Raw genomic sequence first — 27,309 nt, 5'->3', positions numbered from 1 at the left:
ACCACCATGTAGTGTTCTTTTATTAAGATGTTACTTGCGTGTATGTTTTCCCTTCTATATACGATGTTTGTAGTTTGTGGTCTTTTAATGTTTTCTACGTAATAACATTACGTGCAAAAGACGCACAAATTTTCAGGGTTAATCAATAAATTATGTGAACCTGCTTGTTTTTCTATTGTAAAATCATATAAAAAATACTTAGTTTTGGCCCTTTTTCACAAATATTTTGAAACATCATAATATCCGCGTATATAATTTCGCAGTGCCAATCGATCATTTTCACCAGTTCATCTCACCGACAATAAAACCCTAGGCGCGGCCAATATCCCATCGCAAGCAACTGGTTACTAGTCCCTGATAGCTAATCCATCAGTTACCTCAATAACAAAGGTACAACGATGTACAATAGGGCAGATGGGAAAAGCTTCAAGGTACCCACCTAGTAGTCAACAGTTTTACAGAGCATCGGTGTCTATGGAGTCGTAATCCATAGACAAGGAGGCGACAGCTGCACGGAACAACCCGGAGCTAGATGCATTATTCGCCAAATCGATTATTTACGGTCGCGATAGTGAGCGGCTGTATATAGAAAAAAAGCTGTCTTCAGGGCCGCTTGATCCGGTAGAGCTCCCGGCGGTCGGGTACTTCCATTAGTTGCCTCTCTTGGTGTAATTATATTCATTACACCAAGCGAAGAGTACACCTTTTTATTTGAATAGTTTGCAACTTGTATGTATGCATGTGGCACTTATTATGATTATGTAGTACCTACATCAAGAGCTTCCGCTGTGGTTAATTCGACCGCTCAAAGAAAATTATGTTTCTTATCTAATGTTGTCTATTTTAGATGATGAGCCATGTTTTGTCGTTGGGAAGTTGGAAATTCATGAGTTAATTACTAAATTTATTTAAAATTAATTATAAAATTAATTAAAAAGATATTCATAAATTTATTAAAACAAATAATAAGTGAACTTTATAAAATAAGCGAGAACCCATTAAAAATACACTGTGGAAATAGAGTAGAGGGAGTCTTGGATTGAAGAGATTTATTAATAAATTAGCAATACTCATTTTTCTCCGTGTAGATATATACATACAAACTTTTCGCGTCGAGTAGGTTTTTACTTAGCGTTCGCTCAGTTTTGATTGATGAAACTGGTCCTAAGAAAAATGAAGACTAGCTGATTTGCCAGTATAAATAATGATATGAACATTTCACTTGAAGCACATGTTATTATAATTATCTTAGTTTAGTGTAAAATACATCACGCAGTCCTCATTCAGACATTCTATTCAATCTATTCATGAAGGCAGTAAAGACCCCAAGTCTCAAAGCAGCTAAGTCGCAAAGTTGCAACATAATGTAAATCTTAGCCTTCATTGGAGGGGCTTTCCTTTGAGTCGCTTCCCCCACCCGCCCTGTAACGCCATGGCTGGTAGCGCTGAACCAGACCTCCCCCTGGCGCTCTATCCTCCGCCCAACATCCCGCTCCCCGCCGCAAATGCTTCATAAAGGCCTTCGTGAAATAATTATCGCAGAGCCTTTGTAGTTCGCCTCCCCATGCTGCATTACCTGCTGCAATCTCTGATGACCAAAGAATAGTGAATTAGGTGCTCCTACGACTACTACGTGTGCTTTCTTTGCTAAATTAAAATTATAACCATACCAAGTTATTCATGCTTACTTGTGAAATGGTATTATGATTAACGCATCTAAAAAGCGTAATCTTAAATTAAAATTCACAGCGAACAGTATACTATAAAGGAGTATTATAGTTATGTTATGAATTAACTCGTTGGTGGGCTGTGTCCGTTTTTAAATTTGTATCACACCTCGTTTTTAATAGTTCATATATAGGGTTTTCCAATAAGAGGTGTTATTTTGAATAGCCCACTATTTCGGTAGATGTTACTTTTGAAGCTGTCATTTTTTGACATTTGACAAGTAGAAACCACGCCATTAATAAAAATGGAACGATACACGCTTCAACAACGCATTGAAATTATTAAAATTCACTTGAGTGAATCAAATGCAAATCATCTTGAGTGATGAGGCCCATTTCCACCTCGGTAGCTTCGTCAACAAGCAAAATTGTCGCATCTGGGGCTCAGAAAACCCAAGATTTATTGTTGAAAAGCCTCTCTATCCTCAACGTGTGACTGTTTGGTTCGGTTTATGGTCCGGCGGAGTCATTGGACCTTACTTTTTCGAAAATGAGGCTGGAGCAACAGTTACGGTGAATGGATTGTGCTATCGAGAAATGATTAATGATTTTTTTATGGCCGGAATTGGATGGTATTGATCTGGACAACGTTTACTTTCAACAAGACTGCGCTACGTGCCACACAAGCAACAAAACCATTGATCATTTACGATTGAATAACAAAATAACACCTCTTATTGGAAAATCCTGTATATATCGATTGTTTTACGTGTGTCATTCTTTCGAATTTTAAAGCAGTATTTAATGAAACACACTAAGCACGTTCCATATATGATACAGGTAGGTTTAAGGAACCAAAGCTAGTTCAGTTAAGTACTAAGTTCTGAGATCGCATTTTCGGAGAAGCAGACCCTGAAGTTTGAAATCAACTCCTTCCTGAAGCCAAGCCACATTAAAAGCGTTACAGAATTGCCATTGAAGCTTATCTTTTAAAAAATAATAATAATAAGAAATATACCAATATTGTTACAGCGCATGAAAATTGGTCGAAGCATGCTCCTGATGGGTTACATGCACCTTTGTTTCTTTTTATGTGAATATTACCGCACCAAGTCGCAACTGTCCTGAGCCAATGGGGACTATGAATTTCTGATTTGGGATATTTTGGAGTTGAAGGGAGTGCGGAAGGGAAAAAGATGTGGAAGAAGAAAGTTGGAAATTTCCTGGCTATTCCGATCTACTCACCAAACACGGCTAAAGCCATTTCAACCAACGTTTCGTTTATAATGGTATTTTACTTGGGCGATACTTAGAGTATCTACCATCTCTGGTAATCATGGCGACTTTCTCAAAGAAATTTAAGTCGAATTTTTTAAAAACAATTCAATGGAGTCTCATCTTGATAAATAAAATGTTTATTGTCACACACTCCATTGTTATATTATATTATCCAACTAGTTTCTAATCTCCTTTACAGAATTCTTACTCGTACATTTTCCGGGAGGAGTTATATCTGGGAATATTTTATAATGTCGTCATATCCGGACGTTCTAATATTTCAACCATTTCAGATACCCCAGGAATGTATGAAATATGCGCAAAACTACTAATTCACTGTGAAATGGTGGCCAATCTAAGAAAACGATTTAAAAAGTTGAAAAACAAGGGCTTAGAACCACGGAGATCGCCCGAACTGCGCTTGTGGAATAACTTACTCAAATGTAAAAAGTAAAAGAACTGCCAGGGAAATCATTGTTCAAGGGGTAGGTACTTTCATATTAAATATTGTTTGGAGGCATCCAACCTTGTTTTCATGAAAAATGTGAGACGTTTTTATGTTCGTGGTAATCGGGAATTTGCGCCGCTATCCGAATGCTTTTTGTTGTTATTTACATCGTTCATATGAATTCTCGAGGGCTGCGAAATTCTACGCACATTAGAGAATTCGCTAAGTGCCAAAACATTTCGAGCCTTATTTGTGTAACTATTTCTCGAATTATATTTCGATTTAATTCTAGACTTTCGTGCTTCGAAATAATATATCAGGTCGCGACTGCTGAAACATCGGATTTCGCAGATTACGCAAAAGAATTTAACCACTTAACAAATAACAAATTTGAAAATTTTAACAAATGCCTGAATGATTGTGGTTTTGGGGTTTTGATAGTACAATGTATTTCTCACTATTGCGAGAATTTTTACTTTCCTTTACACGTTAAATGGAATTCATTGTTAAGTGTTTCGTTAAAATTTGCGTTTAGCACACAATTTTTTATTTATTCATAACTAAGTTTTAGTACATGCTTTCGACTACCACACCAGGCACATGCCCATATTATGGTATTCGAAATTTGTGTACATAATTATATATTCGTAATACCTGTTGATTGTTTAATATATTGCTAAATGCAATGTATTTGTATAGTGAGGAAATCAATAATTAGTTTACCAGTAAAGTAAAGTTCACATGTATAATTAACCAACGTTATCGTATACTATTGATTTCCTTAAAACAAAATATGCATAAATAACTTTACTTGTTGAAATAATGGATGTATAGATAAGAAATAGATTTTTTTATATTGAATAAAGCAAATTGACTAATTTTAATGATATGACATATTTTTTTTAATAGTTTCTTGTAATGTGTATGTGAAAACCTTACTAATGGAAATTCAAACTAGAAACTGACTTAAAATATTTTTGTTATTTGTTTTTGGGGTGTTATGCCGTGTTGCGCTAACTCCTTCTTTAGCCAACGTTTCGGACAGCATTGCAGTGTCCATCATCAGGGCAGATGTGTGCCTGATGATGGACACTGCAATGCTGTCCGAAACGTTGGCTAAAGAAGGAGTTAGCGCAACACGGCATAACACCCCAAAAACAAATAACAAAAATACTTTTGGCCGTGAAAATCTTAAATCATATTTGACTTAAAATAGTTCATGCAAACATACATAAGATATATACATTACTTACACAAGCTCAGTCACAGAGGGTAGTTTATCTGTTGTGTAAACTTCAAATGATAATAATTTCTCATCGAATTACCTCATTTTAAATGTTATATATTTTTTTCATTTTGGAGATGTCGTAAAAACGAAGAATATTTTGATGCACATGCATGAAGTCGCAAAAAACATTGTTGCCAAATTTAAAAACAGAGTTAAAGATATTTTTTATAGGTACCAACCCGAATCTTAACTTTCACATTCTTTATACACTGTGTAACAAAAACATCGTTTAACGAATGTGAAGTGGGTTTCTTCTTCTTAAGTAAGGCTGTAATGGTATATAATTCAATGTTTAAAACATGCTTAAACAATTTTATTTATGTCAAGATATTACTTCTGATAATTCCAGTTTATTTTTAATTTTATCCACTGTAATGTAAGGAATTATTTCTTCCAACCATTATTTATAATTATAACCCTTATGTGAAAAGTTGTACACATTTCAATGTACCCAATGTAAAAGCCCCGTGGGCGTATAAAAGAGTAAATAAATAAAGATTACCAGCTTTCGATTTCCTGGTATCAATACTCAACTTTCTGAAGAGGACTGTCGGTGGGCGAAAGCTGTTTTCGTTTGAGGAATTATGCATTTTAGTTGTGACAAGGGATGTAAATCTTTATGTATAATTGTTGAATGTCTAATATCAATTACTTTTGTTTCTGTCTTTGTCATGTCATTTATTTATTTGTTACTTTATTAACGCCCTTTTTCGGGGCTTTAATATGGATAGTAATCATTACACATTATTACAGTATTAAACATAACTAAACTGTCTCAGTAACAATCTTTTGTATTTGTTGAGTAGTAACTTAAAGACTGACTCGGTATAATCATTACCCTCCAAAAGTATTGTGGGCATTGAGGAATAAATATCGTAGTTAGTACCAGAATTTCTGCACTGAAATAAATCCCGACTTCTAGTATTATGTAGTACAATCCGAAAGCTTATCAAAGCCAACAATTCCGGACTATCAAATGTATCGTTTAGAATTTCATATAGAAATATCAATTCAGTGAAAATCCTTCTGTCAGACAATTTAAGCATATTCATATCATTCAAAAGAGTGTTGTAGTTCAACGAAAGTGCTGAAATACTCATATTAAAACTTAGAAAACATGAGAATTTATTTTGTGTGTCATTGTTTTCTTCGTGTTTTTGGCTCTGGAGGATTTGTATTAATCTGAAATGCTTAGTATGTTACCTACTCAATATTATTTCCTTCTGTTTATCTTGATATCTGTATCTATGGGTGTCATTTACAATGTTGGATCTATAGGTGATCCATAAAGCCCTATGTCATTGATGAAATCCGTCATCTATGGTTAGTTAGCGATCTACGTGAGCACGTTCAAAATATGATTCCGATAGTCGGTAGACAAAAGCCGCTGTTTTTAGCGAGGCCTCCGACGTGTCGGATAAGCTGTCAATACGCACGACTTTTTGGATAATGTCGTTCGTTATGCGAAATAACTGGCTAATCATGAATGGAGGTGAACTAACTAAGCCCTTAAGTTTAAAGAAATTGTATACACCATCCATGGACGATCTAAACGCGATCAATTGATTCCGTTCCAACTTGGAGGAACAAAAGTTGTTAGTCATAACTAAACGCCTCATGAACTAATTAACTTTTCTTTTTAGTGTCAAAAAGTACATGCGGACTGCCAATATTTTGTATATTAAAGTTATTTTTCAAATTCCACATTGTCAATTTATTAGTATTTTTTACTTTTGCGTAGCCGTCTGACGTTAATTCATTTCCCAGCTGCCAGTATTGCCAGCGTATATCGATTTGCATTACGATATCGGTTGGCGTATCAATAGTTCGACCACGCTAGCTAAATCGCTACAAATTCGTCGGTAGTTCTGCCTATCGATCCGATATTGTAAAGTTATTTATATATAGGTATACTGGCAACACTAGCTAATTGGACATTCCGAATCATCAAACGTCTTATATTTACCTAAAAATATTAATTAAATGGGAATTTCGAATTGAAATACTTACCTAAATATACATTGGCAGTCCGTATTTACTTTTTGGCATTAAAAGGGGGGTTCATTGGTTAATAAGGTCTTTATTTACAACTGAGTTAATTGGTCAATGAAATCTTTAGCCATAATTCGAGATATACGAAACAGTGTCTGAATTTCTCTCTTTTGTTTCTCCAAGTTCGAACGGATTTAATTGATCGCATATATGACGTCTTTTAATCCTAGGAGCTTCGTTAATCTGCCTCCGTTCATTAATAAATCAGTAACTTTGCATAAAAAAAGATATTATTGGAGATTTGGCGGGCTTTCTTTGTAGAAATTTCCTTCGTTGACCGTGCTAGGGAATTTTGCTAACTGACCATAGACCACGAATTTATTCAATATCGTATTTAGCTTTATCGATCATCCGCGCGAGACCTTCTGATCGGCAAATATATCGAAAAATCGTTATCGTAGAGTCTTGTGGGGTAACCGTACGCGGAGTGTAAGTGTTCGCAGTGATGTTTCCGACAAGATTGTGCCTGTTAAGCGCCCGCGTGTTCCTTAATTCAGTAGCGTTCTTGATCGCGCCGAAGCGGGACATGTGTACAGTGGATGCTGATTTGTCAATAAAAAGTGGTAGGTAAATTACTTTTTTTCGTGCTTTTCTTAAATATTTCATCTCCGTTACCGATGTATGCTATTGTGTAACCAGCTGTGTCAGAGCGACGTGGTCTATTATAATTTTTGGTGAAATATTGTTAGTTAGACGGGTGCAAAGTGATAATTCTAATAAAGATAACCACTAATCTGATTTTTAAATTTTATATATTGGTGTGATGGGGTAAGTGTGCTGGGGTAAGCGTTCGCAGTTGGACGATTTCAAACACTTACCCCGATAGATAAAATTGACTTTATAGCATAATATTTCAACTCTCGTTATTTTTTTACAGTGAAATATGCCGCGTGTATACGTGAGAAAGCACCCGGAGAGATCAGTTTGCACTCAAGAGCAGATTGAAACTGCAAAAAGGCTTATGGAAGAGGGGAAGAGTCAGCAGGCTGCTGAAGATATTGTTGGGATCAGTGAAGCCACTCTGCGTAAACTCCGCAGTAAAACTGCGTGTAGTTGTCATTTTTTCGTGAAACTATTGATTTAATAATTATTCATTTATTTTCAGGCCGAAATCGTTGATTAAAAAAACTGACGAAATGTTCTATGGCCTGACTATGCAGACAATGAGAAAATTTGTTTACGAGTATGCTGAAATCAACAAGATCAACCAATACCAAGTTGTCTCGATTTTCGATAAAGCCTTCAAGAAAGTTGCAACTGTGGGGAATGCGGTATCAGGTTTTAAAGTAAGCGGAATACATCCTTTAGACAGTGAATTCTTCACCGAAGCTGATTTTGCAGCTGTTTCTGTTACTGATATGTTCGAGCCCCAACCTGACGTATCCATTATCTCTACGTTAGCTAATCAAGAGCAAAGTGACATATGATCAATAATTAGCACAGATATTCTGAACAACCAGATCTCTTGCTATGCCGAAATACATGCGGCACCGATCAGCCCACAAACATCTCTCAGACATAATAAAAATATTATTCGTCAGCTTCTTACGATCCGATTGAAGCTGTAATTGAAGTCCAGGCCAGCTCTCCACCACAAGATGCAACATCAGTCCTTAACGTCCCAATATTTGTTGTAAGTCCTATGCCAAAAGCAACACATACACAAAAACGACGAAAAAATGCTTGCAAGTCTGAAATAATTACCTCAAGTCTCTATAAAAAGAAACTTCATCAGAAGCAGAGAGATGCAGATGCAAAAATGGCCCGAAAACCAATAATTAAAACCATGGAAATCGGACGATCACCTCTTTTCAAGAAAGTCGCACCTTAAAGCGTAAGGCGGGAGATTCCAGCGTGCATAGCTGTTTAAAGAGAGCACAAAAACAGGCTTCTAAGGACTATTTTTGCCCACAATGCAAGGAGAAATATCGAGATCCAACAGAAGATTGGATAGAATGTATTGTGTGTAAAGAATGGTGGCATGAGAACTGCACAGACTACGATAAGGGGCAATTTTAGTGTGATAATTGCAATAGAGGGTAACTCTTCGCGGTGCGAACACTTACCCTATGGTATGCGTATACTTACCCCGCACACGGGGTAAGTTTATGCAATCGATATGCATGTAAACATTTTTATATAACTGTTTCATTTATGAACCATATGAGGTTTTTATGGTTGTTTGAGGTGCCTTAATAATCGATCATTTTAATAAACAAAAAAATTGAGTAAAATACCTAAAGCTTTTTAATACAAAAATCATAATGTAAAAATTGCGCACGGTTACCCCACGTGACTCTATCAATTCTGATTTCTGAGAGCATCTTAACCACTCGACCAAAAAGTTCGTCATTTATTATTATAAATCTCAGGTGTTTCTTGCCTTTTTGGTAGATAGAGGTACACATTGGGTTAGGTTGCTATTTCCTCGTCTTGTTTACCCTGTTATATTCCCTTGGGTGATGGGTACTGTTTGGATAGGTATTAGGTATAGTATACGGTATACACATGGTACACATTCTGTGACATTACCCAGCATGACAATCTCCCCGCGTGTGATTTACGGGCGGACCCTTTGCGCTCCCGACGGCGCCACCTGATCGGGTTTGTTCGTTTGTTGCCAACCAACTATCCCGCTATTTCTCGAATTTTCTGATTTTCTGGGCTTGACGCAAACTGCTTCCTGTTAACTATAAACCGTTCCTTGCTCAACCCTTGAATGGTATCAAATATTTTAGGCCTTTAGAGGATTCAGAAAACTGAATCGTCGTTTAACGGCGAATTTCAAATGCCAAAAAACAAAATGGCGTTGATTGGTCATATCATGACATTTTCAAACACCCTAACCTTAAATATATTATTTTCTGATTAATGTATAATAGTGTCTTTTTAAAAACTAATAGGTACTACTTAAAAAACAAGATAAAATATTTGTATTTGAACATTGATATTTCCAAATTTCTAATCATAAACATTGCCATTTTTTAATTATTTTATCCGTGGAATTAAATATTAATATTTGAGACAAACTGAAAAGAATAATTATTTTGCTTTTGAATGTTATTATAACTATGTGGTTGTCCATTTTAAATAATAATAATAAGTTTAAATAACGGCAAACAAATCACATATCAAATCCGCATCGTAGAAAAAAGTATACATTTATTATATGTGGATGACCAGGGCCAAATCTGTCCCCAAGCGGCTCTAATGGGATATGATGTTTGTGGCTACTAATATCCTTCTGAGATTTTAAGGGTTAAATTCAAAGAAACGTATCAAAAATGGCTTGCAGTAACCCATGTTTCTTACTGCAATTACAAAGCATTTATATAAATAAAATAGCTTTCGCAAAACGTGAAAGGTGGAAAGGTCATTTCCCTTTCTCCAGTTTCTGATCCAGTTTCTCCGCATTACATTATGAGCAGAGTGAATAATTGAGCGCCGCTACACAGGCCTTTACCAGGCCCTTTACAATTTTCTCCTCTGCGGAGCTACATCAATTATTTCTGCCGGCAACCATCGAACTGTTTACAAAATAATGTCTTTAGCGAACCTCCGCAGGGTGTTGAAATTTTGACGAAACGACGTGTGCCTGCGCTATTATGCATTGTTAATTTCCTTAGCGCTCTACACGGGGAACTAAATTGATATGGAGAGTGGGGGAGGGACGTGGTTAGTTACATTATTCAACCGCGGGGGTTGTTACATAAATAAATATCGTTACCTACATGCCACCGCGAGCACGTAGGAACTGAGTTTTTTAAAATAATATCGAATTAACTGTAACGTTCCTCGAACACGTTATAAAAACCTTAAAAAATTACGATAAAATGAAATTGCTAAAATAAATTGTAATATTTCTTTTAACATATAAAAACTGTATATTTTCCTTATTTTAATGTGTTGATTACGACTGCTGGGAGCTTTCAAATGAACTTGTCTCCATTTTCCAACATATGAATTTAAATTTGTCAATTTACCTTTGCGAGAAGAATCTACATAATATTAACAAGTAATGTTATTACTCAGTCATGCCAGTACGCGTTTCTTAATTATCTTCCTTCATATTTCACTCCAGAAAATACCCTCGCAAATAACTTTACCATTTCATCATCAAATGTGTATTTCAAAATTTGAACCCTTGGGGTTCGGAAAGAACTTTATCTTAATGTCACCACCAAATCTGTATTTGAAAACTTAATTTGATTTATACTTGTCAATTTTTTGGTACAATACCTCGAAGACTGGAGAAATTATTGAGTAGGTTCCATAAATATAACTGAAAGGTGGAGAAAAATATCCTTTTTCCTTAACACGTTCTCAGCTAGCCAAATAATTAGGTTTTCTTACTTTCCGCAATCTGTCGCTGGGGAAATGTCTGAAGGTTCATCACATCCTCACAATCTTGGAGATGTTGATAGCTCCGAGGACCGGGGAATAGAACGACCAAGGGAAGACAAGACAAATTGAATGATTTAAACTTAGAGCAATTCAATGGGTCTTGGTTGTTGCCCCCCAAGGTCGCTTGTTATTGTCAATGACAGGAATGACAAATTTGATTTTAGAAGACTGGAACGATTTCGAAAAATTTTAAATTTAGAAATTTTCCTTTCGATAGTTTGTATTTATCTCTTTCAGAACATTTTTAAATCTTTTACAATTTGAATTTATTGTTCTAAAGAATGTGATTGAATCAGAATTGACTTGTGTAACTTATTATTACCTACATCGTTTATTTTACATTTGTCTGGGAGCAGCTCTCAAATTTGCCGTTCAATTTATATCAAACGGAAATATATTGCTTATTTTTGGAGCCGAAATTGAATTCTTTTGATCATCAATATACTATATTTCCATTTGAATGTTCAAAGTAAAACAAAAGTAAAGAACTCAAATTTCTCGGAAACATAATAAAAGATATATTTTTAAGTGGATCCTTTTTAAAGTCGTGTTTATTGTTTGTTGTCTTGTAAACTTTTCGCTTATATTAAGTTGTTATTTGATATTTTGGAATTTCTCGGATCTCTGAATTGAGAAAGTATAATTTTTGATAAATTGAGTAGAATTTGAGAAATACCAAATGAAAGCTTATTTGCGGTTTGTCTCAAGTTCTACACGTGTATCCCGAAAACAACAATACAAAATGATAAATTATTCGGCTGTGGTTGGTCGACACAAAAGTTTTAATTTGCAATCAACTGTATTATTGATACTAGTTAGATATTAGTTAGTAACTTTTATATAAATCATAACAACATTTCATCTTTAGTTGTTTACTCAGGAAAAGTTTGGTTCGTGCTTTAGATACGCTTACCCGTTTTCCGATAATTTAGTGCGCGTATAATATTGTCGATTCAACAGTTCAAGGTCGCCTGTATAATAAAATAAAACGTTTATAGATTTTTTTATTAAAAATATCTTAAAAACGATAGTTGACGCGAGCAACAAGTATGAATAATAATTGTCGTAACTGTAATTGTAATCAGTACTGATTACAATTAACTCGAAAATAATCGTAATTGTAATCAGTACTGACGATTATTTTCCGATTTCGGTTTTGTTTTTCTCGATTTAATTAAAATTTACAATAACATTAACACTTCGGTATAGCTTGACATTCTTAACTTTGCAGTGGGCGGCGTCGCTAGTGTAGATTTTGTCGACACGTTTTTTTCATATCAACTCCACACAGGAGGCCCTATGGTAAATCTTTCCATTCAGTGCCTGTATCATCTCTGGGGATGCTGTGTATTTATGTCTGGGTATTATTGTGTTGTAAAATTAATGAACCTTACAAAAATGGCACTGTCAAACAAACGACCTCTTATTAAATATTACTTCTATATTACTCTTTTTTGGGCCAAATTTCATAGTTAATTTTAAAGTTTTGTGAAAGTTCTATTCAAATTCTGTTTTATTTATAACACTTTCACAGAACTTGAAAATTAACTTTTGAAATATGATGAATTGTTCAAACCCGCCACGCAATAGGAGGGCATACGCATCCGCCGCCAAGACCAAACAAACTTCACCCCATCTGTGAAACAACCCATCTTTACTGTTTTTTTGAGAATAGCATTTATTCCTGTTTTCACTATGGTATATCTAAAGCATAATAATAAGATAAAAATGTGCACGGCGAAAACTTACTCATATAAATTATTGCTATTTTAAAAAAAATCCTAATAATTATTCGTAATCCTGTTAAAAACGGGATTGCAGGCCTTTAACGAATGAATTGACATGTTTCTTAATAAACTTTCGGTAAAACACGAATGTGTTATCGCGATATCGGAAAATGTGTTCATAAAAATTCTAATATTTTCGCTTTTTGTCATTGTATATTGTCAGACAAATGCAGGTGTATGTACCCGTGTTTCGATATATTACGAATGTACTAAAAGTAAACGGCCGGCAATCCCGTTATTAACTGGATTTTAATATATCAGCAATGCTAATTTTTCTCCGTGTGTTTAAATAAGTAAAAAATTTTAACAATTATTTTATAAGCAATAATTATTAGCCTGAAACACTCATGCACATTGAAAAATCTCCTGATAAAAGATACATGACGCCAATCTTTTATCAGGAGATTTTTCAATGTGGATGAGTGTTTCAGGCTAATAATTATTGCTTATAAAATAATTGATACCCTTTGTGCTATGCATAAAAAAATCTTGTCTTAAACATTAGTTTACCAAAAAAAATAATAGTAAATATTTTTTAGATTGATTGATCAACTAGTACAGTAACTAATTATTAGCTTAATTACGACAAAACTAAACGATAAACAGACAAAAACACAGTGTTAAATCTTGCAAAGTTACAAAGTTCCCCCGATGGGATTGTTATTTTTCACATCTTGATTTGGTCTTGTTAGCGACCGGAAGGCGCTTCTGCGATAATAATAAAAAAAAACTATTTCTTCTTCCGATTCGCCCTTAAAAGTTTCCGTCTTGCGGAAAGGTGATGGCACTATCAGGACACGCGATGGAAACTTTGCCCATTACGGTGGCACTTAATAATGGTCGGACGACCAAGCCTCAATTTATTTATTTTTTAATCCAACCCATTGAGATTATCCTTTTTAAATAATTCCTTTGAAATAGAAAATCTGTTTTATGCCACACTTAAAACTCGCGATTTGTGTACTATGGTGTCGTGAAATAGTGCATTATTTATTACCACTTAATAGGGCCCAGCTATCTAGCATAAAGTATTATTTATTTAATGATAATCTAATATTTATAAGACAAGGTTTTTATGCATAGCACAGGATTTTTAATATTAATTTATGTAATTTATTATAATTTAATATTATATATTTATAATAATAATTTAATATTATTAAAAAAATATATAATAAGCAGTAATTGTTGATTAAAGTACTAGTACATATATTATTTGGCGGGTTGGAAATAACCCTACCGACTTAGTGGTGACGTGGCTCAGTGGTCCAGAGCGTCTGACCGGACATCAGAAGGTGCTGGTTCAATTCCCGTCGGCGGCATTTATTTTTACTCGGGAGATATTTTCAATTTGTATTGATATTACAGGCGACTGCTTATAATAATTTATAATTAATAAAGCAATTCAATGTGGGCGATTCAATTCGATTACAAATGAAATGTTTTTTTTTTATGTACTTCTTTATTCGCCCAACAAACTGTTTATAATTTAATAATGCACACAAATTAAAAGAATTCTAGAGAGATGACTATAATCGTAGTCGAAAAATCACACAACATGAAATACTTTGCATCTGTCAGCTCTGACATAAAAAGTGAGTTACAAAACAGCACTGACTGTGGTTTGCCATATATCATATATTCACTGTCCTAATTTACAAAAAAAAATATTTTTTATTTTTTTATTCTAACATATAAACAAGGTTACAATTTAATGACAATATAAACACCAATATTTCAATCACTCTCCTAATAAAGCAGCTGCTTGTGTTTAGGAGAGGACAACAAAATATTTTTACATTTGTTTATATTAAACTAAAAATATTTGTAATTTAACAAAAAATAACAATAAAAGTAATAAAAATATTGGTTAGTTAATAGATGATTCAAAGAATTGAAAACGCAAAAACATATTTCTAAACAATAAGTAAAGTTATGAGGTGGTACAAGAGTATTTTAATTTAATTTTTTTTTAATATTTTTCGTAGTTTTCTTCCGATCGTATATCAAGGGGTAATTTATTAAATAATTTTACACCCTTGAATATATAGTGATGCTGTGCTGTTGTGGTTCGTGCTAGTGGCACGGTTAGTCCTCCAACAGATATTATTCTTTTGCTAATATTCAATTGTGGTAAATTATTTTTACTAAAGAAATCTTTATGTATTTGTAGAGGTGCAATTTTGTCATAAATTTTTGTAAGTGGGGGAACCGGGAAATCTTGAAAAACATTTATAGTTGGGTAGTAATATGGCTTTTTAAAGATGATTTTTATTAATATTTTTTGAATAGTTTCCAATGGGAGTAGGGATGATTTATATGCACCCCCCCCTCCAAGCCACGATTCCATATTGTAGTACAGAGTGCGCAAGTGCATAATGAATATCTTTTAGTATTTTTAATGATACAATATTTCTTAGTCTAAAAAATATATAGATCAGTATTATGGGATACCCGGAAGCAGTTGCCTGTTTAGGAATGGTTCCAGGTAATATGGCAGACTGGGATTGCGCTACCCTCCTAGTCCTGCTGGATTAAAAACTTAAATAAAATTAACCCTTACGGCTAATTTGTTTACTTTTGGGAACATCTCATATCGTCTCACAGAAATCGTTGTGTCTCCCTTACTGCTGTGGTGAGAAATGTGATCTAAACGGTGTTAGAAAGAGAAAACACCACGCTTTATATTAAAATCTAGAAATTAATCATAGAAAGAATTAAAATGTACACCTTTATGAAACCAAAGTTTCCGATCGCGATTTGTAAAAAACTTAAAGACTTCGTGATTTTTTCAACAGCAAAAAAGTGAATTATTGAATTGTATTTAATAATTCCAGGTGGGAAGCATAATACCACGATACCGGACTAAATGTTAAAGCGAAGACGTTATACGGTTAGTTCCCCTCACCACGCAGGCCATGAGCCCATTGTGTTACTGTCTCTCCATTTCAACTAATTCCTTTGAGTTTCATGTTATTGTTATGCCATTGTCATGTTATATGCACTGCTTTTTCTATCACCGATATTTTATGTAATATCGGATTTGAAATATATATTTTCCAAGTGTTAATTAAAATAAAGACTGCATCTTATTTGTAATATAATTCTTAATATTTTTCAATTGGTTAATAAGAAATAATCAAAAAAATTTTAAGAAAATTGCCGGTGATCTTTAAGCCTCGTACAATTCACATTGCCTTTTCCACTAATCAGGTAGTATGGCTTTTTTTCTGGAATTTTCTAGGTTCGTTCTATTCTCGGCTTGCATCCATATTTCCATCACGAACTAACTATTCAGCTTTGAAACATCAATCACCGGTCAAAAATTAGGTGTGACGCTGTATTGTTCAATATTTTATAACGATTTGATAAAAATAATGATTTCTTTTGAATAGTATTTAATAATAGTTGGCATATTTTATAGCGCCGGTTTTGTTAAAAATCACCTTTAGGGCGCTGTGTAAAGAGTGTTGAATCTCAAGCAAAGCCCGGTAGTAACTAATTACTGCGATTATTAAAATAAAATCTAGCCTCTGTGTTTTTTTACTAAATAATTTTTCTTCTTTTGTTACAGATTAACGTCGCAACATGCTCAAAGGGAATCTCCGGTGTACTCTATTTTGGTACGTCTTTTTTTTATATTTATAACACCCTTTTAATATTCAGCACTTCTCGCATTAAAAGACAATGAGCGGAGACTACGTTACGCCCGTTTTCATTACGTCTGATTCTGGATATAAAAAAATCTTTTTTTGTGAGAAATTTTACCGAGAAAATCCGCGGATAAATTAAATTACTTCCACTTCGTGAATTTTTTCCTTTTTCAGGCCAAACAAAGGTTTTTGTTTCTATTGTAAGGTTGCCACCTCAGCTGACAGACAGCTTACTAGAAAGTATTGGGTAAAATTGGAAGGTATATCGCAGCGAACTGATGCGAACACAGTACTAGCAGATATGTGTTTCTCGCGGTTCCATGATAACTCAACACACTTTTAAAAAGTGATATAAAGTCATTAGGAACGATGAAAAAAAATTTTAAACCTAACCTAACCTACTTAAGCCAGTTAATAAAGTTTTTTTTAATCACTTTCCATGACTTTATATAACTTTTTAAAGATGTGATGAATTATCATTTTGATGAGTTATCCGGTCACCGTTTCTCGCGTACAGCGTGTTTCAACTTGTTATTCGACTTCTGAAAAAAAATGTACTTTTTAAGTGGAAAAAAGTACTTTTTAATATAATTTAAAAAAACGCCCTGCAATTTTTTTCGAATTCATAATTATTGTTAAAGGAATTTTCAAATTCGATTATTTTTTCTCTCTTTCGCTAATAACAATGGGTTTAAGCGAGACAAATAGCTGTTTCTTATTACGCAGATACTTACACCAATAAACAACCTTATGTTGGTGTTGCTACCTGCATTCATCTAATAGTTATATGTATATTGAAACTATTTATTTAAATTGTTTCAATGTATCATAGTGTAATTCCACCATGAATTATTACTATCAAAAATAGAAATATTCATCAAATAGATTGCGCAAAAGTAATTTAGTCCAGGTTCGGGTTAATATTTCAATCAAGTGTTCAATAATGATAGCCCTTTTCGGATTTCAATGCGGCTGGTACTATCTGTTGGTGTACTAATACAGTGGCTTGCATTGAAAGGTGCCAAACGTGAAAAAAATATTTTTATACCCAATTCCATGGGTTTTGAAACTGCAGCTAAAGTGTTGGAATTAGGCATTTTTGAAAAGGAAAATGCATTAGCAAAGTAAAAGGCTTACTTTTTTTGGCAGTTTTATGTCTCCTTAATTTTCGAATGTTTTATCCGCGGTATAGCTAAAGCGGTGGTTAAAACACATGGTCATTTAGCCAACACTTTGAATACTTAAGTTTAAAAATTTTAACCGAATGATTAGTTTTAGCCCTTCGTCCCACGGATCGGTAAACAATCGACGTAAACGAATGCTGCAAGACTCTGCGCAGAAAATTATTAAGCTTGAATGCAATTGAAATTGAACGACGACACGACATCTTTTCGTAACAATTTAGGTTTTTTATTGGCATTGTGTGGGCCTCTCTCAGATGTTTATTGTAATGTATTGTTGGGTATTATTTGATGCGCGTCTCTGATATATTCATGTCTTTCGTGTGGATATGAAAATAGGTCTAATAAATGAATACGAGTACAATAATTAACCATAAACGTCACACAAAGTAACTACCTAAATCTATATGTTTTTTTACGTTGATAGTAACCAATGCACGCCTGTGCAATCACGGTCACGCGGACATCAATCCAATTAATCGAATAACACAGAGTTCATTGAATGCACACTTCGGTTTACGCGCTGGTTAGGTAGTCTACCTTTAAAAGCTTTTACCCATCAACGAGACCGATGCGGGCGCTCGAAAAGCGCACCTGTATGGGAACTTTATGAAAGGTACTTCGGGGATTGGACGGTATAAACTGCAATGATTTCTGTGTTATTTACGATCTCGATCTAGGGAATTGTAAAATGCAATCTAATTTTATTACAGGTAAATAAAAAAATATATTATTCAAAAGTTTATTTATTTATACTGGGTTTTTACAATACAGTTATAAAATCTACTCGACATAGGGTACATAATTTTTTTTTTTATATATTTAAATAAAGATTAAAATATAAAACGAATAAAAATTATAAGACTATATGAGAGCATAGACTAAATTAATACATCAATGTATGAGAGACATATAGTACAGAAAAGTATACGACAAAAGAAACACAAATAGAGACGCAAGTAATGCATAATATAATTTGTGCAATTATTTTTTTAGCAATTTTTTCTGAATCCATATAAATTATCGACAAAAATGTCTACTTCAACACACTCTTATCTTATTATAAAGTCGACACATTTGGGTCAGAGGTTAAAATACGCGATATTATTTTGAATGTATTGAAGTTTACATATAATTCTATCCATGTAGATGTACAACTTAATATTTAAATCGACATTTAATACCATAGACATATGAATATTAGTAGACCTGCCCTAAGTGATTAAAAGCGTATTATCCCCACTCCCCATACCGGTTCCATTGAGCCGGCTGGGCTCGCATATGGCCTCAAGTGAAATTTGAAAACGTGACGTCATCATTCTTGTGCGAACTATGGTCGAGGCATCATCGGTTCATTTTACGAAATAACACGGCAAAATGTTGACTTGTGATATGAAAACTTGTAAAAATAGATGTGAAAAAGAGAATAAACCCAATTGTCGTATTACATTCCATAAGTAAGCATTATTTTACTTTATTTTAAGCTTATTCACCCCGTATTATATGGATCAGTTTTAGAAACATATACTATCACATCACAATGTAGCGATTCTCAAGTGTGCTCATCGTTGTTTACTGGGGTAAGTAAATTATGAGACATTTGTAAAAGTGTCTTAACTAAATACTCTGAAACTAACTACGACTCTGAAAATAGAAGCTGCCTTACTTTGCCGAATTTGGACTTCGCAAATTAGTTCATAACGTGGCGAGTAATTTGCGCTCCCATGTAGAAATGTCTATTCATTCAAAAGCAGATTTTACTTTTAAGAACTAAATGCTGATATTATAATGCGAGATGCCTATTTACTGTCAGATTGATTTATTGACGAATCACAGTCAGCCTTACTCCCTTCGTTCTTCAACAGTTGATTTTACCCCTCGCCATTATCTTCTCGTCTATTAATTCCTATGTCTGTGTTTAATACTAATGAAGTTATAATAATAAACTAGTATTTATCATACGGCTTCTATAATATTTCTACGAAATCCTTTTTCTTATTGAACGATGTCTAAATATACACAGAACAAACAATATGGCGTCTTGTCTTTTTTTGACAGTCAAATGGATTGATTATTAAAATGATAACTTAAAAGCTTTCTTCGTTTTTAATCTGAATTTGAACATTATTAATCGAAAAACATAGGCCTATCTACAGGAATGATGAAACGTATTTATTTTATTACTGCTATATACTTACAACCCGACTTTAACCTGCTTTAATTTTGAAGTTTTTTGCAGTTGAATAATATGGATCTATCAAAATCATAATGTATAGTATTTTTTCATTTTGTTTTTGACAGTTAAATAGATTTTCAAAGCTTACGGTGAAAATGATTTTGCGAGGTAAAAAGTTTTCAAATTTTAAACAGATTTTTTTAAAATTTCATGTCTCCAAAGTTCACCGTTCGAGAGTATTTGCACATTATGGTACGTATACATTTGCGAACAACGCGAATGGAGCCACGAATTACGGGAAAGGACCGAAGCAACTGCTAGCGGCGTTTCGCGCCATTTGTGTTTGCTTCGTTCCTTTCCAATAATTTGTGGTTTGAGTTCGGCTCGCTTATGTATACGTAGCATTAGATAATGAATTTATATTAAGGCGATGCACTACTTCGTGTAATATTTTAAATTGAGCCGCTATCAATATCAACCCTTACGTAGATGGCGATAAGGTTTAAATTTCCGCTTAACACATCCGCCTGTTTTGATTTACGCAAGAAAAAAACATGGCCAAAAAGTGCCTTTTATTTTATTTTGTGGATATTCAGGCATAAATATTTAATTTTTTTCCGATCATTTTATAAACAACTTAATTTTCCACATTATACAATAAAATCATAACCGAAAACGGGTTCGTAAGTAGAAGATTTTGAACTTTAAAGCAGTTTTCATAGGCCTTTACATTATTTTTTTCTGGGCTTGTAAAAAGACTTATCTAAAAAATACTCGATTATTTCAAAGGCCAAGATGTATTCTACTCGCAGTATTTAATTAAAGCATCTGAAACATTTCTAGGCGACCAAATTTTCAAACCATAAACACATGATTTTGAGTTACTACGTATGGCATCGCCTTAAGGATGAGGCTTAGAAATATGTTCATACTCGTATGTACGTAGTATTATTGAGTTCCGTTGTACCGACGTCCTCTTTCTGTTACATCTGTTGTTTATGAGAAAGAGTGAGACGTGACAACGGAGCTATCAGGGGTAAGCTAGACGCCCTCTTTGTGTACACGGTGTCCAGAAACTAGTAGTACAAGCGGCATAATAGTGAATCTACATCACATTTGGAGTTATTTTGTGGTATATATTTTTTTAATTGTTTTTCTTTTTTGAGTAAATCAATATTTTTTTCATATAAAATTTCAAAATAATCGATCGCTAGTTGTATTTAAGCAGTTTAATTTATTTTAAAATGAGTCGAAACACATCACCAACAGTTTTTTCACGCTTTAGTTGCCGAAAAAATGCATAAACGAAATAAAATCCTCCGATCGAAAAATAAAAGGTTCTATGTATAATGTATGTATCAGTTTCGCGCTTGTACTACGAGTTTACGGATACTGTGTATAGTATTATAATAAATGCCAGCATTTTATATAAAACGCTAAAGATGACTTCACATTTTAATACGCTTCCGGATAGATTTAAATTTAATCGTTTTCTAACGCCGCACAGTCGCTAGGGAGTTGTCGTTTATAAAATCGATAAGTCCCAGTAGTGATTACACCATTAAGGGCGGTGGGACAAATCTGATGGATTTATTGGTTTTTTGGAAGTGGGAAGTGCTGGTGGGAGGCGGGCTGGAATCACTCCCGAGCCGTTTATATGGAAATTTAAAAGCCATTACGGTCCGCTAGTGGGCTGTTTTTATATTTCAAAATCTGTAGCTTTCTTGAAGATTTTAACTTGTGGGCTACATTACTCTCTCTCTCTATCTCTCGAAACTAGTACCCAACATTTTTGTTGGGTACTAGTTTCGTAGTTTATCTCTCACATTGTCAATTAAAATTTACATCTTTTTTGTATAAAACATGTTTTATGAGGTTTTAGCTTAGCTTACAGCTAACATATAACATTTTATGATTAAAAAAATAAAATACTTGAATTCAATCGCAGCAAAACTTACTTTTCTTTATTCTTACTTTTAATAACATTTTTTTTTGTTATAAAACTTGGTAATTAAAAATATGTGAAATTAAATAATTATAATACAGCAATTTAGTTATCTGTACGAGTTAGGTAGTTAAGTATTCGTTTAGAGATTATAGTAGTAATATTGGTACATTAGTAGGCATTAATCCATTGCGTATATTATCGACAATAGAATATAATTCTAGATCCAGATAATGAAATTTTTGTGTTTCATTTCTTTGTGGTACCGTGTCTATTGTCTAAGTTGCTGATCTATGACGTTCATAAACAAGAAAACAAGTTCGTTAACCACTCCTATTTAGAAAACGTTATTCTCATTAAATTTGTAAATATGCATACGTAATATTTGTACGCAAAGCAACAAACCCCATCATCGCTGACCCTTCAATCTTGTTTCGCTCTCAAATTCGCTACTCCCGAAAACACGGTAATAAATCAAAATTGAAAAGCGGGCCACTTGCTCAGAGGCGCAACGTAACGTTTCCGCCTCCGGGACTACATATTAAATTATGCACGTACGGTTAAAAGCGCACACAAGGCAGTAGGAGGATAATCAACATAATATTTATCATCTGATTGATTTCCAAGTGGTAGTAAAAAAAAACTTTTAAAACGTGCCGCAGGTCAGGTAAACCTGTAATTAGCAGAGATGTGCTTTATTTCAAATAAATCAATTTCAAATGGAAATGCAAAATGCAAAATGGGTATTTTCCATTTTGCATTTTAAATGCTTTTCTAAAAACCATTTTGCATTTTGCATTTTAAATGCTTTTCTCAATGCATTTTCCATTTTAAATGCTTTTTTGCAACATAAGCCCCAAATATCAGTCGGTCCTCAACCTCGCTATGAGAGATAATTTACATTTGTCAAGTTGCTCCCTGGTAGGAGCCCTGGCAATTGAGTGATACCATTGCAAAAAATACTGATTCAAATACTGAACATGGGGCCATGACGCTGTAATATTAAATATTAGATAGCAGTTTCTATGTTTTTACATTGGCAACATTAGTCCCGCGCAAATTTTTTGTGGTTTCATAATCTGTAGTCGTGGTGTTTTTGAATTTACCATCATGTAATGTGTTTGTTCTACATTGATGTCCATTATTAAATCACAAAATTGTTTAAAAATTCTATAATTATTTTAATTGTTTGACCTGAGAAACCATTTTGCATTTTAAATGCATTTTGAAAATAGGTATTTTGCATTTTGCATTTGAAATGCTTTTCTAAAAACCATTTTGCATTTTCAAATGGAAAAGTTTTGACCCATTTCCATTTTGCATTTCAAATGGTTTTGGGTACCCATTTTGCACATCTCTGGTAATTAGTAGTAGTTGGAGATTTGATTGAATCTGAGGTTATAGGGGTAATAAAACGAACGTAGAAAATATCGGAAATTTCTTATATTGGAAATACAAATTCACCACAGTGGTCGAGCTATCAATCGTTTTTAAGTTTATATGTTAGGGATTGTTACCTGTACTTTATTTTGCTTTACACTTCTTTGATTTTGGGTAACGCAATTTGGAAAATCGATAAAAGTATACATAAATCTATTTACACTTAATCTGAGCTTTCAACAAATCACAACAATTTTTAATTAAACATATTTCAGGCAAAATGAAACAACATCTATGTACCTAATATGTATCAGTTTTAAATCTGCTTTCTTTTACCACCCTGTTAGGTACAACTAAACACATTTAATTAGAGAGTAACTGAGTCGTCTTAAGGTTGCCTTTACTACGCTCGTAAGTAAAATTTAAGACTTACGTAAGTTTTTGATAAGTTACTCACATGAGCGTTTACACATGCATCCAACTTATGGTAATTAATGCTCACAGAAGTTGTTCGGAAGTTCAACTTATTTAAGTGCTCACAGCGAACATTGCATCCGTCAGTTTATTTGCGGTAAGGTGGCTTTTCGTCAACAACGATTTGCTGCTGTAAAATTTACGCGATTTTGTCAATAAAGACGAAAGGGTCCAAATAAAGTGTTAGAATAGAAGTTGGCTAAAGAGAAAATTCTCCTGTTTCTTTAAAGGCGAAATTGAATGGAGTTTTTTATATGTTATCTGAATGACAGCCAGATGACAGCAACCGACTTTGAATTCAAATACGTCATTTTATAAACTAAGGATTGGACCGATAATCTAAAAAAGGATGCTCATTTTCAGAGAGCTTTTTTCCATCTGAAAAACTAATGGTATCTCTTTTTGGATTCACGAAATTTTCTTTCAGTTACATTAGTTTTTGTACATAGTGTTTGTTTGAATTTCGTCTAGTGTTATTTTTATATTGTTTTCGGGAGATAATACCGCACTTATTCTAATTAGATTTTAGTTAAAATACTAGTTTTTATTGTAAAAAAATCTCTACATTTTTGACATCTCGCATCGGTGCATTTAGATAGGTACCATTTCTTACGGTAAACGTCTTAACTTATCAAACTGATTTCATAAGCTGTAAGTTCGCTCGGACGCGACTAGATCCGTCAAAAACTTTCACATCTTACGACTTCTGTAACATGCTATAAATGTACAATGTATATTAAGATATAATATACAGTAAGACGAGTAAGAGACTTACAGTATCGTTTACATTAGTAATTTTGCCATCATTCACTTACGTAAGTGACTTACGGGGGAAAAACTTACGAGTATAAAGGCGGCCTAACACCCTTCTCTTGTCAAACATCCTAAATTTTGCTTCCGATTCGCACGCTCGACCAATCTCATATACCGCAACAGAAAACCATTACTCACGACCGTAAGTATATGTAATAGTGTTAGTGTGTAAGGATCTCATTAACAGGAGCGGCCTATAATCTCTGGTCTAGTGTTCAAGAAGTAATCTCCACCTAGTTCTATAGTCTTGATTTCCTTGTTGTCTCGCAACTACAGAAGTGACTTGGTGCGAACAGTACGAACCCGCCATACTGGTATGGATTTATGGTATGCTTTATCACGAGGACAGCCGACGACAAATCATTTCGGATAAAAGATGGGGCGTGGCGCACGTCTAAACGATCCCCGCTCTCAGCAAAACAAATAAGATGAAAGTCGGATTTTTTGTTCGTTATTATGTGATTGATTGAGACAATTTATCTTGCGGAATAATAATCTTCACTATTTAGCAAGAAAATTGTTTGTTTGTCTCTGCAAAAACTCTGACAGTGAGTTTTGGCGTAAGAAATTAGAGCGCATAACTTTTTGTCTTCGATTTCTGGGTTAACTATTTTTAGGTAGTAACATCAATCACCTTTTTATTAGTATCAACAAATAATTCAACACGTCATGTTTTTCAATTGAAAAAAAGGGATGTTGAAACTAAAGCGAAGTAACGATAATGGTTATAATGGTATTATATTTATAATATATGTGGTGATTTGAGTCTTTTTGGGAGATATTTCGCCGATAAACCAGTAGTTGTCTATTACCAGGGCCATTTCAATTGTCAGAATAATAGAAGAGTAAAACTTACTGATATAAAATATTGTTAATTTATTAAAAATCTGGGCTAAATTATTCCTTTTCCCGTTAAAAACGGGACTGCATGCCTTTAATGAATTAATTGACAGATTTCATAACGAACCATCAGAAAAGCATGAATATGTTACGAGGAAGTCGGAACACGTGTTCTTAAAAATTATAATGTTTTCGCATTTCGTCCTTTATATTTATTAAGACAAGGCCACCTACGCGAACACGTGTTTAGATATATTCTGAATGCCTAATATTTTAATTATAAAATGGGCATGCAGTCATATTTTAACAGTAGAGACGATGTGAATAAGGCAAGAAGTGTGTGCCAAGACCGAGTTGTTTGACGGTCCGTCCTCTCTGCCTACTCCTGCGCGGGTAACGGCGCGATGGTTAGTTAGTTATGTATGATTTAAACAGTGTTAGATAGAGAGAACACCATGCTTTCAATTTACATAAGTTTACCATGAAACGCACCCGAAAACTTTGAATTAATTCTATGAAACAACATTAAGGACGGGGTGTTTCGGAGAATTTGAACAATCTATCAAATTTCAAAATTCATTTTCGGGTTCTGTGAAAGTCCTATTCAAGTTCTGTTATTATATCATTATAGGCTAGTTGCTTGACAAAACTGAAATAACAACGGAATTTGAAAAAATCTTTCATAGAACTTGAAAATTAACATTGAATTTTGAAGAATTGTTAAAATTCTCCGAAACGACCCGGCCTAAGTATTTGAAAAATATTTGCCAACTTTGCAAATTTTGTAATAAATATTTTTATATAAAACGAAAAATGACAATGAAGTGATAATTACTTTTATAAAACCTTTCTCTAATGAAATTTCTCGTTTCGTTGAAGTGGTAATTACCTACATTTTATACGATAAAAATCTTTGGTAAGCAACTTTAAAAACTTTATCAACGTTTGGGTTAATTTTTAATTGCATGTGCCGATTTGTAATACTGAGATATTTAAGGGTCTTTCACCTGCTTTCAAAAATAGTAGTTTATTTTGAAATACACTCATAAACAGCGAATATATTTCATATTGACATGATATTATATATTGAGTCCCGAGATGTAAAATCCGTCTAGTTTTAAAGAAACCAAATAACAACTCAACTCTTGATTCTAAACTTTTTACTTGGAGATAAAGTACTATGTGTAGATAAAGCTAGTTCCTCCGAACTACTTTCCGGTTGGTGAGATAACATCCGTCGTCTGTACAAACGTTGATTTTTCACAGCTTGCCGAACCACAGCCAAATGATTCTTTAGTATGTAATTATTTTTTCCACCATCAAGTAGGAACCTACTTACAAATCATTTAACGCAGGTCCTTCCTCTGACTGTTTCGTACTGGTTTATCCATCTATTCGCGATACTGTATATGAACCACGGATAATATTTATTTAATTGAAATTATAAAGCAAGTATACAAGTTAATAATCTGTTTCATAACATTCTCAATCTACTAATTTAATTACTCAGTTAGTAGAGTAATATTCTCTGGTCTAACTTAAAAGCTAGTCTTTTTAGTGAAAATAATAAAGGTACACTACAATTACTTTAAATTAGTATGGTTATACAAATTTCCAGTATAGTTTAAAACAAAAACAAACAAAATAATATATGTAATATGTACTATAATATGCGAAGCAAACACCAGTTTTATGTTTTAATCCTTTATAATATCTAACTATTATTATTATTATTATTTTAATAATAAAGTATATACTAAACAAACATCAGTTGACTTTATATTTGAATCTATTTTTTTATTCTTTTACTTCTCTTTTTTTGTACAAAATTTTGACTGTCTTAAAACGGGAATTCCTCTTAGTTAGACAGTCAAAACATTTTTCAAATGTACAATTTGTATTATATAAATAAATAAAATAAAA

The 27,309-nt window shown here is 33.5% G+C and overlaps 1 protein-coding gene across 3 annotated transcripts in view; it reads left to right on the top strand.

Moving 5' to 3' along the window:
* tty (tweety) overlaps positions 1–27,309 on the top strand; it is a 281,508-nt gene that overhangs the window by 122,159 nt on the left and 132,040 nt on the right. For all 3 annotated transcript variants that reach the window (XM_089638233.1, XM_089638231.1, XM_089638232.1), the window contains exon 3: positions 16,499–16,547. The gene's annotated coding sequence lies outside the window, so the exon portion shown is untranslated. The remainder of the gene's footprint in view (positions 1–16,498; positions 16,548–27,309) is intronic.

The sequence above is a fragment of the Hesperophylax consimilis genome, chromosome 12 (assembly GCF_061612785.1).
Source record: "Hesperophylax consimilis isolate HC1 chromosome 12, BYU_Hcon_1.0, whole genome shotgun sequence".
Classification (NCBI taxonomy): domain Eukaryota; kingdom Metazoa; phylum Arthropoda; class Insecta; order Trichoptera; family Limnephilidae; genus Hesperophylax; species Hesperophylax consimilis.
The sequence above is the reverse complement of the archived record's forward strand: the minus strand, read 5'-3'. Positions and strand labels throughout refer to the sequence as shown.